The sequence below is a fragment of the Aquarana catesbeiana genome, linkage group LG09, assembly GCF_042186555.1.
Source record: "Aquarana catesbeiana isolate 2022-GZ linkage group LG09, ASM4218655v1, whole genome shotgun sequence".
In the NCBI taxonomy this organism is placed as follows: domain Eukaryota; kingdom Metazoa; phylum Chordata; class Amphibia; order Anura; family Ranidae; genus Aquarana; species Aquarana catesbeiana.
The window spans coordinates 14,898,946-14,915,526 of NC_133332.1; the positions used below are offsets into that span (position 1 = coordinate 14,898,946).

At 46.4% G+C, this 16,581-nt stretch overlaps 1 protein-coding gene across 7 annotated transcripts in view; it reads right to left on the reverse strand.

Moving 5' to 3' along the window:
• DACH2 (dachshund family transcription factor 2) overlaps positions 1 to 16,581 on the reverse strand; it is a 653,893-nt gene that overhangs the window by 376,523 nt on the left and 260,789 nt on the right. The window lies entirely within an intron of this gene.

Consider the following 16,581-nt stretch of genomic DNA (forward strand, 5'->3'; position numbering starts at 1 on the left):
TATAGATCCATGGCATTTCTCGGGACGGGTCTCCTGATGGTGATAACAGTGGACCGTGTCTGTGTAATGTGTGTAGACACCATCAGAAGCCTGTGTGACAGGGTGACAACGTAGGAGCACAACTGGGAGATGGGGTGGAGTGCTGTCACCCTATAAAAGGAAGCGCCATAATGGCAAGATCACTGGCAATTATTTTAATGAGACGACATTGACATGTTAAAGCGTCTATGACATTTTAGAGGCTGGGGTGGATAAAGTGTAAGGGATTCGTTAATGAACTTTCCTGGAGAAAATGCTGCTCTGGGCTCCCTTCAGCCCTGCCCACAAAGGTCTAGACACTTTGTCATTTGATCACCGTGAAAAAGAAGGGTTGCGATTGACTGCTTCTATCCTTCAGAGAACACCATGTGACTAATACTTAGGCCTTCGGAACTATGGCCTTCTCTATAGATGTATGGTAGTTCTCATGGTGTATACACTGGACCATGTGTGTAGACTCCACCAGAAACCCATGAGACATGGTGGCAACATAAGAGCACAACAAAGAGAGAGAGAGAGAAAAGAGGAGGGGGGGGGAGAGAGGGGGAGAGAGAGGGGGGGAGAGAGGGGGGGAGAGGGGGGGGGGGAGGGGGGAAGAGAGGGGAGAGAGAGAGGGGGGGAGAGAGAGGGGGAGAGAGGGGGAGAGAGAGGGGGGAAGAGAGGGGAGAGAGGCGAGAGAGTGTGGAGAGAGAGAGAGAGAAAAGAGGAGGGGAGGGGGGGGAGAGGGGGAGAGAGAGGGGGGGAGAGAGAGGGGGAGAGAGGGGGAGAGAGAGGGGGGAAGAGAGGGGAGAGAGAGAGGCGAGAGAGTGTGGAGAGAGAGAGAGAGAATGAAGAAAGAGAAAGAATATATAGAGAGAGAGAGAAGGAGAAAGAATAACGCGAGAGAGAGAGAGAGGAGAGAGAGAGATGTGAGAGAGTGGGGAGAGAGAGAACACGCAAGAGCGAGAGAGAAAAGGGGGAGAGAGAGAGAGAGAGAGAAGGGGAGAGGGGGAGAACAGGAGAGAGAGGGGGAGGGGGGAGAAAAAGGGAGAGAGAGAGAGAGAGAGAGAGAGAGAAGGAGAGGGGGAGAACAGGAGAGAGAGGGGGGAGAAAAGGGAGAGAGAGAGAGAGAAGGGGGAGAGAGGGAGAGGGAAGAGAGGGGGGAAGAGAGAAAGCACGCAAGAGCGAGAGAGAGAAAAGGGGGGGGAGGGAAGGGGAGAAGGGGGAGAACAGGGGAGAGAGAGAGGGAGAGAGAGGGGGAGAGAGAGGGAGAGCAAGAGAGCGGGGGAGGGGGAGAGAGAGGGGGGAGATAGGGAGAGAGGGGGAGGGGGAGAGAGAGGGGGGGAGATAGGGAGAGAGAGCAAAGGAGAAAGAGAGAGAGCAGAGAGAAGAGAAAGAGAAGGAGAGAGAGAGAGAGAGAGAGAGAGAGAGAGAGAGAGAGAGAGAGAGAGAAGAGAAAGAGAAGGAGAGAGATAGAGAGAATGGGAGAAACTTAGAAGGAATAAGAAAGAGAGAAGGAAGGAGAGAGAAGGGAAAGGGAAAGGAAGGGGGGGATAGGTAGAGCAAATTAAGGAGAACAATGGTAGGGGAAAGGTAAAAAAATAAAGAAAAAAGAAGGAAAAGGGAAAAGGAAAGGGAAAAGAAGGGAAAGATAAGGAAAGCAAAGAAGAAGAAAATAGATGAAAAGAAATTAAAGGAAAGGAGAGGAAAAGAAACCAAATGAAAGAGAAAGAAGAAAGAAATTGCAACTGGAACACATGGGCAAAGCGCAGGCCCTCTATAACAGGAAGTGCCTGAACAAGGATCTTCATGGCAGGATCACCAGGAATTATTTTAATGAAACATCAAGCGTCACGAGATTTAGAGTTTGGGTTTACTTTTCAAGTGCCATAAATGATGTTCTTGGTGTTCCTTTAATTTTAATTTTAAGTATATGCGCCCAAATCCACCGCAACTAAATCACGAGACAAAAACACATCATTCAACAAAGGGACCCCCGGGAACTTACATGACAGAGATTTCAAGAAATATACGGTACATAAAACTGAAGTTTTAACTGGAAGGTGAAATACGCACAGCTCAGATGTGGGAGCGGACGAGGATTTGGACATAAGCTGCGGCGCAGTGTGCACTCGATATTTTTTTTCATATTTTTCTGTGTTGGAGCAGATGGAAAGCAATGCACCCTGGGATATGTCATTTATCACTGTGACAATGTGTAGCTTACCCGTGAACCGCTCACCACAGGGGAACCGCCAGATCCCGAGCCCATCCCCCCGCAAAAACCGATGCTGGACCGCTGAAGTTTGGCAACGGCCGCACTGCTCATTAATTTAATCATATTAATTTATTAGTTGTGTGCATCAAAGTTAATCCGCCACTGAATTGTCTCAAGCAACAGTTTCCGTGCCGGCGGCTCCCAGAAGGGCGCGCGAGCGGTGCTTACAATTCACATTCCTAGAAAAACAGCTGCACGTATGAAACTGCGACGATAGAGGACATGGATTCAGGTAGGGGGTGGGGGGGGGTAGAATTTTGTTTCCGCGGTAGTATAACAAGCCTCACGGCAAAACAGGAACAAGGCTGACGTAAGACATTACGATCTAAAGTGGAATACACAAGTGAGATACGTCGACGATTTTCTGCGGATGTGATCCAGATACGCCGGTACACCCGCAGTGACCTCACCGTTCAGTATTTCGGTTAAAGAATACAGCCCGGTCACGGAACCACCCCAAGTCTGCTGAATGGACAGCTGAAGCCACAATGACATGCCCCTAGGGGCGCACATGGGGCGAACTCCTAGTCTAGGACTTAGGCCACACCTCCGCAGATACAACAGTGGTTCTGTATTTTGTTGAAAATTTGCGCAACATTTTAATTTCAATGGGCTGCCCTGCCAACAGGTCATGCTTGCAGAGCCATTATTGGTTAATGGCACCCCAAATGCAGGAATAAGATGCTCATTTTGCCGCACGAAAAAATCCACAACAAATGCAGTAAAAATTTTAAAAATGTGCAAACCATCACGTGGCCGAAAGCCCCATGAGCTACTTTGACGCGCATAGGGCAGCCCATTGAAATCAATATGCTGCTCCAAGCATGACACATGAAATCGCGCCCAAAAAAAAAAATAAATAAGACTTGTGAGTTTCAAATCGCTAGGTGGTATTTCTGTCCATTCGGTCTTGATATTACACATGCTCTCACACACATGCACCTTCGCATCTGCATAGGTGTGGCTAAAGTTCTAGACAAGGAGTTTTTCCAAGCACAAATCCCCCCCCCTCCAAACCTCCCCTTTCCAGGACAAATTCCCCATCCTAGCAAAAATCCCCCTACAAATTTCCCCTCCTAGTACAAATACCCCCTCCCCCCAATCATCCCTACTAGTACAAATCACCCCCCAAAAACCTATTTCCTCTCTATCAAATTACTTTCAAAGCACAAACTCCCCAAATCCCCCCCCTCCTACCACAAATCCTTTTCCCCTTTCCCCTCTCCCAACACAAATTCCCCAAAATCACCACTCCTAGCCCACCTCCCCAAAATAGCCCTCTTAGAACAATATTAACTCCCTCCTGTCCCCCCTCCAAATTCCCATTCTCAACACAAATCCCCTCCAACTCCAGTCTTCTAGTGGTCCCCCCCCTCCACCTCACATGATACCACAGTCGCCCCTCCTGTCCACCCCTTGTCCTGGCCCTGTCGTGGTGATACAGCTTTACTGTCCGATCAGCAGACTAGGGGGGCGGTTCCATGGCCAGGCTGTTTACCTTAACTGTAGAAAGTGAAAATGCTGCGCTAAACCCTAAATGTGAAAAACAAAAACAAAAGCAGCTGACACACAAACAGACCAAGTCCACTGAGAAATAACAACAAAAAGTGCAGCGCTAAAAATATCTAACATGCGATAATAAACATGTAAATATGAAATAAACACCCTTTCGAATGCAAAAAAATATGAACAACAAATTATAATCAGATGTCCTTATGTGAAATATGGAACAGCAAATTTTAAAGTCCATATAAAAAATAGTGAAGGGATATCTCCTCAAGTTGGAAGGCAACAGTGAACACCAGAAGACGTGTGGATATTCAATGAAAATGAATGGGTACCCTTACCGGATCAGTAGGACGCACTTATCCTATAGCAGTGCGTCAGAAAGGCATGGGGAGGATCTCCCGTGATGTTCAAACCAGATGGTGTCTTGTGGGCCGCGAGCCCCGATGGATGATGGTAGACACAGGTGGGAGTTGAGCGGCTGCCCCTCACATTCCCCGTTTCCAGAGGGGGATGATCCGAAGATGGTAATTCAGCATAGAAACGTGGAAAAAGAAAAAGGGGAGCTCCACATGGTGTAGGTCAAACAAATGGGATTTATTGTAGTAAAACACCATACACCATACATAAATAAAAAGTGCAGGGGGGCCTGTTGAAGACTGTTTAGTCGAAACGCGTAGGGATAGCATCTCCAGCTTCCCACATTTTTAACCCTAATGTGATCACTTTTTATTTATGTATGGTGCTCAACTCCCACCTGTGTCTACCATCATCCATCGGGGCTCGCGGCCCACAAGGACATCTGATTATAATTTGTTGTTCATATTTTTTGCTTTCGAAAGGGTGTTTATTTCATATTTACATGTTTATTATCACATGTTAGATATTTTTAGTGCTGCAATTTGTTGTTGTTTCCCTTAACTAAAATCCTGAACGTTGAGGTTACGGGGGGGTATGCTGGTGTCTCTGAATCAGGAAACAGCAGCGGTAAATCATCTACGTATCTCACTGTCACACAGCACAGCTAGCCCAATCACCAGCCCTTTTTCTGCTGCAGTAGAGCAACACAGCTTGGGCACCCCCACACCCCCAACCTGTGATTGAGACAGTGGAGGAGCAGAAACCAGTTGATGAGGTCATCTAAGAAACGTGCACACGTTGCACCCACCAAACCACATGGTACTTTTCCCACATATTGAAATGCCCCGCCCCCCTCTTACAGTTCTAATAATTTTTCTGGTGGCGTTTATTTGGGTTACAAAGCAGCACCTCCCCATTCCTCGCCTAGACGAGAGTTACATTTATTTGACCTGATCCCCCTCCCCCCCCGCCCTTCCTGCATATTAGCAGATGTGTTGCAGGGCTTCGGGCCCAGAGCAAACCCAATGGCACATCTGTGCACACATTGGTTTCTCTCCACCTTCTGCGCATGCGCAGAGTTTACCGCACATGCGCAAAGACACCTGTCAGGGAAGACATCTGCCATTTTTGCACATGCGCATCAGAGTGCTCATCAACATTTCCCCCTACAATAGACGCGAATGGGACTGCCTGTATGGGATGCACTTGAATGAGGAGGAAGGAGCGTGCCCACATTGTCGCATCTTAAAGGGGACGTACCTGTATGCCCGTTTGCCCAGCCGGGCCATTGTGCCGACGTATATCGTTGTGCGCTGGTCGGCGTGTGGTTAAATGAATTTATTCTTGATATTTACTTGATGCCAGGAAGATCCCTCAAAGAATACATTGGCGTGAGGGCAGCCATGTTGTGCAGACTGGGGCGTTGCCCTTTTTGCTGCCTTCTTGCATTAACATGATTATTGAGCGAATTTCTAGCTGTACTCAGCGGCAGAGTAATTAGCTCTTCCATGCGATCCTCCCGGGAACTCGGGACAATGCCGCGGCCGCCCGTAATAAAATGAATTATCAGGAAAAGAATTCCCATTGTTGTTGTTTTCCTGCCCAGTTATATCTTTTGTCAATGTAAACATCTCTCTACCATCCGGCATTTTCTTAGATAACCTTGGAGTCACTTTGATACATTGAAACCCTCAGCTATCTCTTCCGAACAACGTTTACAATGTATCTAAACCCAAGAAATAAGAATGTAACATATTGTAGCATACTCATTCTAAGATGTGGTGGCTGAATTTCTTATTCCCCCTTTATTTTCACCTAGTGATCCTGCCAGTAAGTCTGTTGTTTTTCAGGTTACTTTTAGGCCTCATTCACACAAGATGTAATATACAGTACTCCTGTGCAGGGCCTGAGATGCACAGGTGTTCTGTCCAACCTATGCTCTATGAGTAATGAGTAAGCACTTAGTATAAATAATTTTTGAACTACATCTTCCTGGAGTGCGGCTGTGCGGATTTTCTCATCTACCTTCAACCTATGCTCTTGGTTGAGCTGGTAAGCGTATATTGATTGGTTCGCGCAAAAGTTATAGCGTCTACAAAATAGGGGATAGATTTATGGCATTTTTATTATTATTTTTTTTTTTAATTAGTAATGGCAGCGATCTGTGATTATTTTCGGGACTGCAACATTATGGCGGACACATCGGACACTTCTGACACTATTTTGGGACCACTGTCATTTATACAGCGATCAGTGCACTGATTACTGTGTAAATGACACTGGCAGGGAAGGGGTTAAACACTAGGGGGCGATCAAGGGGTTAAGCGTGTCCTAGGGAGTCATTCTAACTGCGGGGGGGGTGGGCTAAAACTCATATGACAGCGATCACTGCTCCCGATGAGCAGTGATCTCTGTCATGTCACTAGGCAGAACGGTGAAATGGCTTGTTTACATAGGAATCTCCCTGTTCTTCTGCTCCGTGACGCAATCGCGGTCACCCGGCAGAGATCAAGTCCGCGGGACCCGCGGGCGCGGTCACGGAGCGCGCGGCTTCGTTTAAATAAAATTGGGCTGCCACGCCCTTAAAAAACACAGTCTGGACTGACCAGTGTTCCTAAAAGAAATGCATACACCACTTGAGCATAATCACCCCAGATCGTTACAGTATATACAGTATCTGACAAAAGTAAGTACACCCCTCACATGTCTGTAAATCTTTTCTTCTATCTTTTCATGTGACAACACTGAAGAAATGACACTTTGCTACAATGTAAAGTAGTGAGTGTACAGCTTGTATAACGGTGTAAATTTGCTGTCCCCTCAAAATAGCCAGGATTACTCACTGATGGTAGATTAGTATGAATGTGGGGGTGCTCTCCAAGCATAAATGAGTGAGTAATCCTGGCTTTTTTGCACATACCCTTTTTGCATTTATGCTTGCTATAATATAAGGAGGACATACAGCTATCAATTGTCATCGGATTTGTATCCTCATTTAGCATCCATTCAGCCACGAGGACATACAGGGGATGATTTACTGAAGGTAAAAAGACTGTGCACTTTGGAAAGTGCAGTTGCACACGGCAAGAGCAGTTGCACCAGAGTTTAGTAAATGAGCAGAAGCTCTGCTGACTTTCATCAACCAATCATGTGCAAGCAAAAATGTTTTTTTCCATATCTACAATCTGTACGCTACTTCTCTTCGATTTGTGATGGGCCACATATGTACCAAAACTCCTGATGAAGCTCACAAATTGAGCGAAACATGTTGAGTGGTATTCATTGAGTGGTTTTGTCAATATCTTATCACAATTGATGGATTCAGATTGAAAGATTGTTTGTTTTTAGATGTCTCGGTGATATTTTGTAATAAAAATTTTGAATAAAAGATCCATTTTTAGATAGTTCAGATTTTGCATACATTATTTATCTGGTTTGACTTGATACTGTTAAGCACCTTAAAAGTCCCAGGGGTAATTTTACCCCAATCCCTCCTATTTATACTCAAGCAAAAATGCTGTTTTTTTTTTTTTTATTTTCCTTGCACGTGATTGGGTATTCTTTGCAAAGTGAAGCTTTACCTCATTTACTAAGCTCTGGAGCGACTGCACTTGCAGAGTGCAATTGCACTTTCCAAGGTGCACAGTCTATTGGCCTTTGGTAAATCAACCCCACTGTCTTATTATAGACCCCTCGGCATATGGGTATAGTGCACATCTATACACTCGCATGTCCCCACTTGTGTGGTTACACATCGCTTTCATATCCAGTGGTAATACTATGTTGGACATTTGCTATATGCTTATTTAAAATAACACAGGAAGAGAACTTTGGATTGATCTACATCTCAGGATATACCAACTCCTACCAGGCGGAATTAGGCCCCTCTGTTCTCTCCTACATTACAGCATTCGATCATAGATTTTTTTTGTCCTTTCATTGTTTATTTTTCCTGTCCCATTTGTCCCCACTTTTTACCATCCTCTTTCTTCTCGTGACTGACGGACTGCAGGTACCATGGCTAGCCATTGAGCTGTTCGTGTTTGGGAACAGCGTGAACATTTAGTGCATTTGCATTATTACGCTGTCCCCTCAGGAATTGTATGGTTTAGCCTGTATTCTCAGGTAGTAGGGGGTCTCATAGGTGCTATAGGGGGGGTGCTATATATTGGGGTAGGGAGGAACCTCCCCATTTGCGGGCTTCCTCACTCTTTTATGAGGGATTATATACTGTTTACAGGAAGGGTACAGATAATTTGGTGGGATTCTCCTTACCGGTATTCCCACCATATCTGTCTTTTAGGGGTGGTTGTGTACACATTTTTTCTGTGCTCAGTTTTGTATAGATAATAAATCTTTTTTGTAGTTTACTCTCTTTAGTGTGTTTTGGTCATTTAGTGTCATGGTCTGGGGCTGCATGAGTGGTGCCGGCACTGGGGAGCTACAGGTCATTGAGGGAACCATGAATGCCAACATGTACTGTGACATACTGAAGCAGAGCATGATCCCCTCCCTTCAGAGACTGGGCTGCAGGGCAGTATTCCAACATGATAACGACCCCATACATGCCTCCAAGATGACCACTGCCTTGCTAAAGAAGCTGAGGGTAAAGATGATGGACTGGCCAAGCATGTCTCCAGACCTAAACCCTATTGATCATCTGTGGGACATCCTCAAACAGAAGGTGGAGGAGCGCAAGGGATCTAACATCCACCAGCTCTGTGATGTCATCATGGAGGAGGGGAAGAGGACTCCAGTGACAACCTGTGAAGCTCTGGTGACCTCCATGCCCAAGAGGGTTGAGGCAGTGCTGGAAAATAATGGTGGCCACACAAAATATTGACACTTTGGGCCCAGTTTGGACATTTTCACTTAGGGGTGTACTCACTTTTGTTGCCAGCGGTTTAGACATTAATGGCTGTGTGTTGAGTTATTTTGAGGGGACAGCAAATTTACACTGTTATACAAGCTGTACACTCACTACTTTACATTGTAGACAAGTGTCATTTCTTCAGTGTTGTCACATGAAAAGATAAATAATAAAAAATTATATATATATATATATATATAAAAAATATTTCCAAAAATCTGAGGGGTGTACTCCACCCCAGACTCGCTCATCCATGTTTCTATGGACCTTGCTTTGTGCACTGGTGCGCAGTCATGTTGGAACAGGAAGGGGCCGTCCCCAAACTGTTCCCAACTGTTCCCACAAAGTTGGGAGCATGAAATTGTCCAAAATGTCTATGGTATGCTGACTCCTTAATGCCCTGTACACACGGTCGGCACGAAAAAGTGCGATCGGATTGTGTTGGCGGAAAATCCGATCATATGTGGGCTCCATCGGACTTTTTCCATCGGAATTTCCGACACACAAAGTTTGAGAGCTGGATATAAAATTTTCCGACAACAAAATCCGATCGTTTAAATTCCGATCGTGTGTACACAAATCCGACGCACAAAGTGCCACGCATGCTCAGAATAAATTAAGAGACGAAATCTATTGGCCACTGCCCCGTTTATAGTCCCAATGTACGTATTTTACGTCACCGCGTTCAGAACGATCAGATTTTCCGACAACTTTGTGCGACCGTGTGTATGCAAGACAAGTTTGGCCCAAAATCCGTCAAAAAAATTCCGATGGATTTTGTTGTCGGAATGTCCGATCAATGTCCGACCGTGTGTACAGGGCATAAGAGTTCCCTTCACTGGAACTAAGGGGCCAAGCCCTTAAAAACAACCCCACACCATAATCCCCCCTCCACCAAATGGACCAGTACAAAAAACAAGGTCTATAAAGACATGGATGAGTGAGTTTGGTGGGGAGGAACTTGACTGTCCTGCCCTCAACACCTTTGGGATGAATTAGAGCGGAGACTGCAAGCCAGGCATTCTCATCCAACATCAGTGCCTGACCTCACAAATGCTCTTCTGGAAGAATGGTCAAACATTCCCATAGACACACTCCTAAACCTTGTGGACAGAAGAGTTGAAGCTGTTATAGCTGCAAAGGGTGGGCCAACAGAATAATGAACATTACGGATGAAGGCTGGGATGCCATTAAAGTCCATGTGCGTGTAAAGGCAGGTGTCACAATACTTTTGACAATATAGTGTATGTATGTATATGTATATGTATATGTATATATATATATATATATATATATATATATATATATATATATATATATATATATATATATATATATATGTTCATTCAGAATTCCCGCTGGTCGAACGCATATATAAGGCAGCATGGCAGTGGCTTTATTCTCTGCTGGCACATACATGTGTCACTATTTTTGTTGGGAGCACGAGGTATGATACATGGATAATAAAATAGCAATTTATTGAATGGAAATTGACACATACATATAAAAGTTGTTGAGAATGTCAAGTCGGATAAAAACATATATCAGTATAAAATTTGCATCAAGCAGCTATGCTTCTCCCTATACAAGTTTTACACAGCCAGGTTGTTTGAATTAAATGAAAACACATCCTATAATTTGACGCGTTTCGTCGAATGTAGTTTCACTTCTTCAGGAGTGGATGCCAACCAACGTGATCTGTCGGCTAAAAAAAAAAAATGGATACATAAATTGTTTTGTAGCACTCTCTAAAGGTGTGGGGAGTACAGATACTGTACATATGAGTGTCCTAAATAAAACAGGACTTACAAATCAGCTTGAAACTTGATCTAGAATAACACCTCCAAGTGGTGACCACTGCTCAATGTCTGTCCTGGGAATGGTGGAAGGGAATCATGGCACCCAATGGGAAAACCCAAGGGACAAAATATTTTCTACACCCACAATTTTGTTTCACTATCATTCTCTTTCTTAGGATTGTTGATCGTTTCCTGTCATTTTGCATCTTCCCATTCCATCCATGCACTCTCGAGTTCGGCCCTTGGGTTTTCCCATAGGATGCCATGGGGTTCCCTTCCACCATTCCCGGGACAGACATTGAGCAGCGGTCACCATTTGGAAGTGTTATTCTAGATCAGGCTTTCTCAACCAGTGTTCCCTGGAACCCTAGGGTTCCTCCAGAGTTTGCTTGGGGCTCCTTGAGCTGTGGCTGATTGACATCCCATTTGATGGTGCTTGCATAATTCTGGAGCCTATGCCAATCGGCAGAGCCAACTGCATAACACTGATGGTCTATTTAGCTGTCTATAATGGAGGCATTATGACCACCATGGCAAAAGGGTAATCTTTCCCACTGATCTCCAACAAATTGGTTTTAGAAGGGGTTCCCCCAAGTCCTGAAATTTACTTCAAGGGTTCCTCTTGGATAAAAAAAGGTTGAGAAAGGCTGTTCTAGATCAAGTTTCAAGCTGATTTAGAAGTTCTGTTTTATTTAGGACACTCGTAGAGTATTTGTACTTCCCACAACTTTAGAGAGTGCTACAATATAATTCATATATCCGTTTTTAGCTTATAGATCACATGTTGGTTGGCATCCACTCCTCAAGAAGTAAAACTACATTGACGAAACGCGTCAAGTTATTGGATGCACTTTAATTTAATTCAAACAACCTGGCTGTGTAAGACTTGTATAGGGAGAAGCATATCAGCTTCATGTATATTTTAATATTGATGTATGTTATTATCCAGCTTGACATTCTAAACAACTTTTATATGTATGTGTCAATTTCTATTCAATAAATTGCAATTTTATTACCCATCTACCATACCTAATTTAAAGTCCCATGGGCAAATATTTTGTTTTGACATGTATCAGGATGTAAGCATGGCACAATAGGTACCAGATCACAATTGTATTATTATTGTGTTTACGCCGGCGTCACACATATGGACCTCCATGGAGATGGGCTTTCATCTGAGGCCCTAAGCACTCCCAGCACAGTGACCACGTCATCACCGATGGCTACCAGTGGCTGGTAGGATGGGCTTCTGGGCTTCTGATCGCTGTGACTGCCAACAACAGCGATCATATAATAGGAATGTCCATGAAATGCCACTGGCAAATCCTAAACATGTTTACGCCAGCATCATACATATATACAGCTCCATGGAAATGGGCTTTCCTCTGATGCCCTAAGTGCTCCCAGCCAGGGGCGTTGCTAGGGGGTGGCTTTTGAGGCTATAGCCCCGAATCTGAGGCCAATAGCCCCGAGTCTCTGCAGGGGTCTCCAAGGGGAGGGGAGGCTCTCTGGGGACCCTTATGTAAGTGGGGGGCTCTCTGGGGACCCTGATGTAAGGGAGAGGCTCTCTTGGGACCCTGATTTTAAGGCCTAGGCTCTCTAGGGACCCAGATTTAAGGGGGAGGCTCTCTGGGGACCCTAATGTAAGGGGGCCTCTCTGGGAACCCTGATGTAAGTGGGGGGGGCCCTCTGGGTACCCTGATGGAAGGGGGAGGCTCTCTGAGGACTCTGATGTAAGGAGGAGGCTCTCTGGGGACCCTGATGTAAGGTGATGTAAGGGGGGGCTCTCTGGGGACCCTGATGTAAGCGGGGGGCTCTCTGGGGATATATATACACTCACACGTATATTACTGTATATACATGTGTATGCCCGCCCAAGCGTATGACTTTCTTTACTACGCTGCTATGGGCTCTAGCCCCAGATCTTTTGTAGACCTAGCAACGCCCCTGCTCCCAGCACAGTGAACAGACAGCTACCAGTAGTTGGCAGGATGGGCTCCTGATCAAGTGATCGTTATGACAACCAACCGCAGTGATCGTATAATAAGAAAGCCCATAAATTGCCTTCCGGAACACGTTTACTCCAGCGTCACATATATATGCAGCTCCAAGAAAATAGGCTTTTCTCAGATTCCCTGAGCATTCCCAGCACAGTGACCATACCATCACAGATGGGTATCAGTGGTTGGCAGGATGGGCACCAGATCACGTGATCTTCATTACAGCCAATCACAAGGATCATATAAATTAGAAAGCCCATAGCGCATCTTAACATCTTCACGCCAGCGTCAAGCGTATATGCAGCGCTCACTCAGCGCTCCCAGCACAGTGACCAAGCCATCACCCATGGTTCCCGGTCCGGGGCTTCGGATCACGTGATCGCTGTGACAGCCAATCACAGTGGTCACGTATATACCCCTGCCGGTGTCCAGAATGTGGGAATAGGAATCAGCACACCAATTCAGGAGTGTAGGCATATTCAATACGAGACGCCGCTCAAACCAACCTCTGTCACCCAGCTGTAAGAGAACTGTTGTAGCGCATCGGGTGTGCTCGTGCACGCATACGGAACTTGGTGGATCGCAGATGCGCCAATGCGCAAAGGAATGTGCGTGCTCGCGGGAGCGCATCCACAGTTCCCTTTGGCGCCAGACGGCCTATTTAAAGGGACGCACTGACCTCTGCTCAATGCTGACTGATCTTAAGCTGTTCCCTGATACCCTGAATCCGGCTGTTATCCTGCTTGATACCCGTTGCTGAACTTGGCTTTCCTTGACCCTGCTTCTGGACTCTCCTATACTCCTGACTACTGGTTCCTGATCCCGGCTTCCCATTTGGCCTTGCCCCTGTCTAATGCCTTGGTACCCTGCTGCCCGCCTGCTACAGAACCCGGCTATCCTAGTGACCTCTCTTCTGTTTCCTGCTTGGCTCAACACTACCCTCTGAGTGTCTGCGACTACAGTCCTGTGACCAGCTGCAACTTCCTGCCTTCCAAGAGTCGCATCCTCTGCTGCAAGTTTTCCGGGCCTACATCTGCAGGCACTCATGTTCCTCCTTTCCCTCGGCTTCCCACTCTCAGCGGGACCTGGGCTGGAGATACAAGAGAGGTTGACCTTGTCACTTCAGACTCCGATCAGGTACACGACACCAGCCCTGGTGGGCGAGGCGAAACGCGTCAGTAGGTGTGGTTGGAGCAGCACTGGCTGGAGCCATACACCGTTACATTTATATATGAAGCACCAGGTCGGTTTTGAGGGCCATCTCATCTTGCAGAAGCCAATCACAGTGATCACATAATTGAAAAACCCCTCTCCCGGTGATAACGACTTCTTATAGGACCTTAAAGGAGTTAAAGCACAACCCCCCCAACTCAGTAACCCCCCCCCCCCCTTTGTGCCTCATTCAGCTACTAAAAAATATGGAACTCCTGGGTATGACTATCTGGTTCTTGCAGGGACTGGGAGTGTGTGATCGCCTCCCATAATGCAGTGTTCTGGCCTAGTGACTAACATTGTACCATGACCGAGGGGCTGATGCCCCCATCAGTTACAGTACAGGGTATTTTGTGGAAGCCGAAAAAGCAGGGGGGCTAGCATTGTGAAAGTGAGAGTAGCGGGGTCAGGGGAGGGGCTTTAAAGAGACTTTTTTGATTCAGCCATGTGTGAAGCAGTTCTGGGTCTTATTGATAAATTCTAAAACCGTTCGCTCATTTATAAAGGCAATTTTTCAGGCCCCACTCACACCTGGGCAACGCACTTATACCCGTTTTTTTTTTTTTTTCATGCTATTTTGTGCAACTGTCGGGCAGCCTATTTACTTGAATGGGCGGCCTTACACGCAACAAAGGCGCCAAACTAACTTTGCACCTTTTTTGGGCACTGAGCCACATGCATTTCTGTACTGCGCATTTCGTCACATGAAAAAAATGTTCATCTACTAGCCATGTTTGGGGTGTCATTAACCACTTCGCCTTCGGAAGATTTACCCCCCTCTCCTTCATGACCAGGCCGCTTTTTGCATTTTTGGCACTGCATTACTTTAAATGACAATTGCGCGGTCGTGCGACGCTGTACCCAAACAAAATTCATGTCATTTTTTCCCCACAAATAAAGCTTTCTTTGGGTGGTATTTGATCACCTCTGGGTTTCTTATTTTTTGCGCTACAAATGAAAAAAGACCGAAAATATTGAAAAACAAACAGCATTTTTTTACTTTCTGCTATAAAACATATCCAATAAAAAAAATTTTAAAAATCAAATTTCTTCATCAATTTAGGCCGATATGTATTCTGCTACATATTTTTGGTAAAAAAAAAATCCCCATAAGCGTATATTGATTGGTTGACACCAGGGGTACGCAACCTTGGCACTTCAGCTGTGGTGAAACTACAAATCCCGTCATGCTTCTGCCTCTAGGAGTCATGCCTGGGATGGTCAGGGTCTTGCAATGTCTCCTGGGACTTGTAGTTTCACCCCAGCTGGAGGGTCGAGGTTGCCCACCCCTTTTTTTTTTAAAAGCCAGGGGCGTGTGAAACACAGCCAAAAACTCCACCCGGTGCCAAAAAAAGTGCACACACATAAAGAGGTGACACAAAACGTGGCCACCCCTGGTTTACACAAACGTTATAGCGTCTATAAACTATGGGATATATTTATGATTTTTTTTTTTTTTTATGGTAGTAATGGCGGCGATCAACAACATATAGTGGGACTGTGACATTGCAGCGGACAATCTGACACTAACTGACACTGTTTGGGGACCAGTGGCACAATACAGTGATCAGTGCTAAAAATATGCACTGTCACTGTACTAAATGACACTGGCTGGGAAGGGGTTAACATCTAGGGCGATCAAAGGGTTAACTGTGTGCCTAGCCAGTGTTTTTGTGTACTATTCACTGCTTTTACTAGGGAAGAGATGGATTCTAGTCCCTGCTTTGCAGGAACACAGAATTCATTCCTTCCTGTCAGAACGGAGATCTGCCTCATTTACGTAGACAGATCCCCAGTCTGTGTGTTTTACCGGCGATCGGTGGGTGCCAGAGGACACTGAGTGCTCAGCACCCGCAGATCGGCTTCTGCTATGAATAATCACATGCTCCCCCTGCTGGCAGAAGTGCGCCCCCGGCTGGCCGAAGTGCGCCCCCTGCTGGCCGAAGTGCGCCCCCCTGCTGGAAGAAGTGCGCCCCCTGCTTGTAGAAGTGCGCCCCTGCTGGCCGAAGTATGCCTCCTGGTGGCTGAAGTGCGCCTCCTGCTGGTAGAAGTGTGCCCCCTGCTTGTAGAAGTGCGCCCCTGCTGGCCGAAGTATGCCTCCTGGTGGCTGAAGTGCGCCTCCTGCTGGTAGAAGTGTGCCCCCTGCTTGTAGAAGTGCGCCCCTGCTGGCCGAAGTATGCCTCCTGCTGACCGAAGTATGCCTCCTGCTGACCGAAGTGTGCCCCCTGCTTGTAGAAGTGCGCCCCCGCTGGCGGAAGTATGCCTCCTGCTGACCGAAGTGTGCCCCCTGCTGGCTGAAGTGCGCCCCCTGCTGGCTGAAGTGCGCCCCCTGATGGCAGAAGTGCACCCCTGATGGCAGAAGTGCACCCCCTACTGGCAGAAGTGCAGGATCACATATATATATACACACACATGATCCTGCACAGAGCTGCTGCCCTGTAGCAGTGAAACTGCTATAGGGCGGTCAGCAAGTGGCTATGAAATAATCTCACTGCAAGTGTGATGCGCGTTTTGGCCCTTTTTGGGGTACGTGTGCAT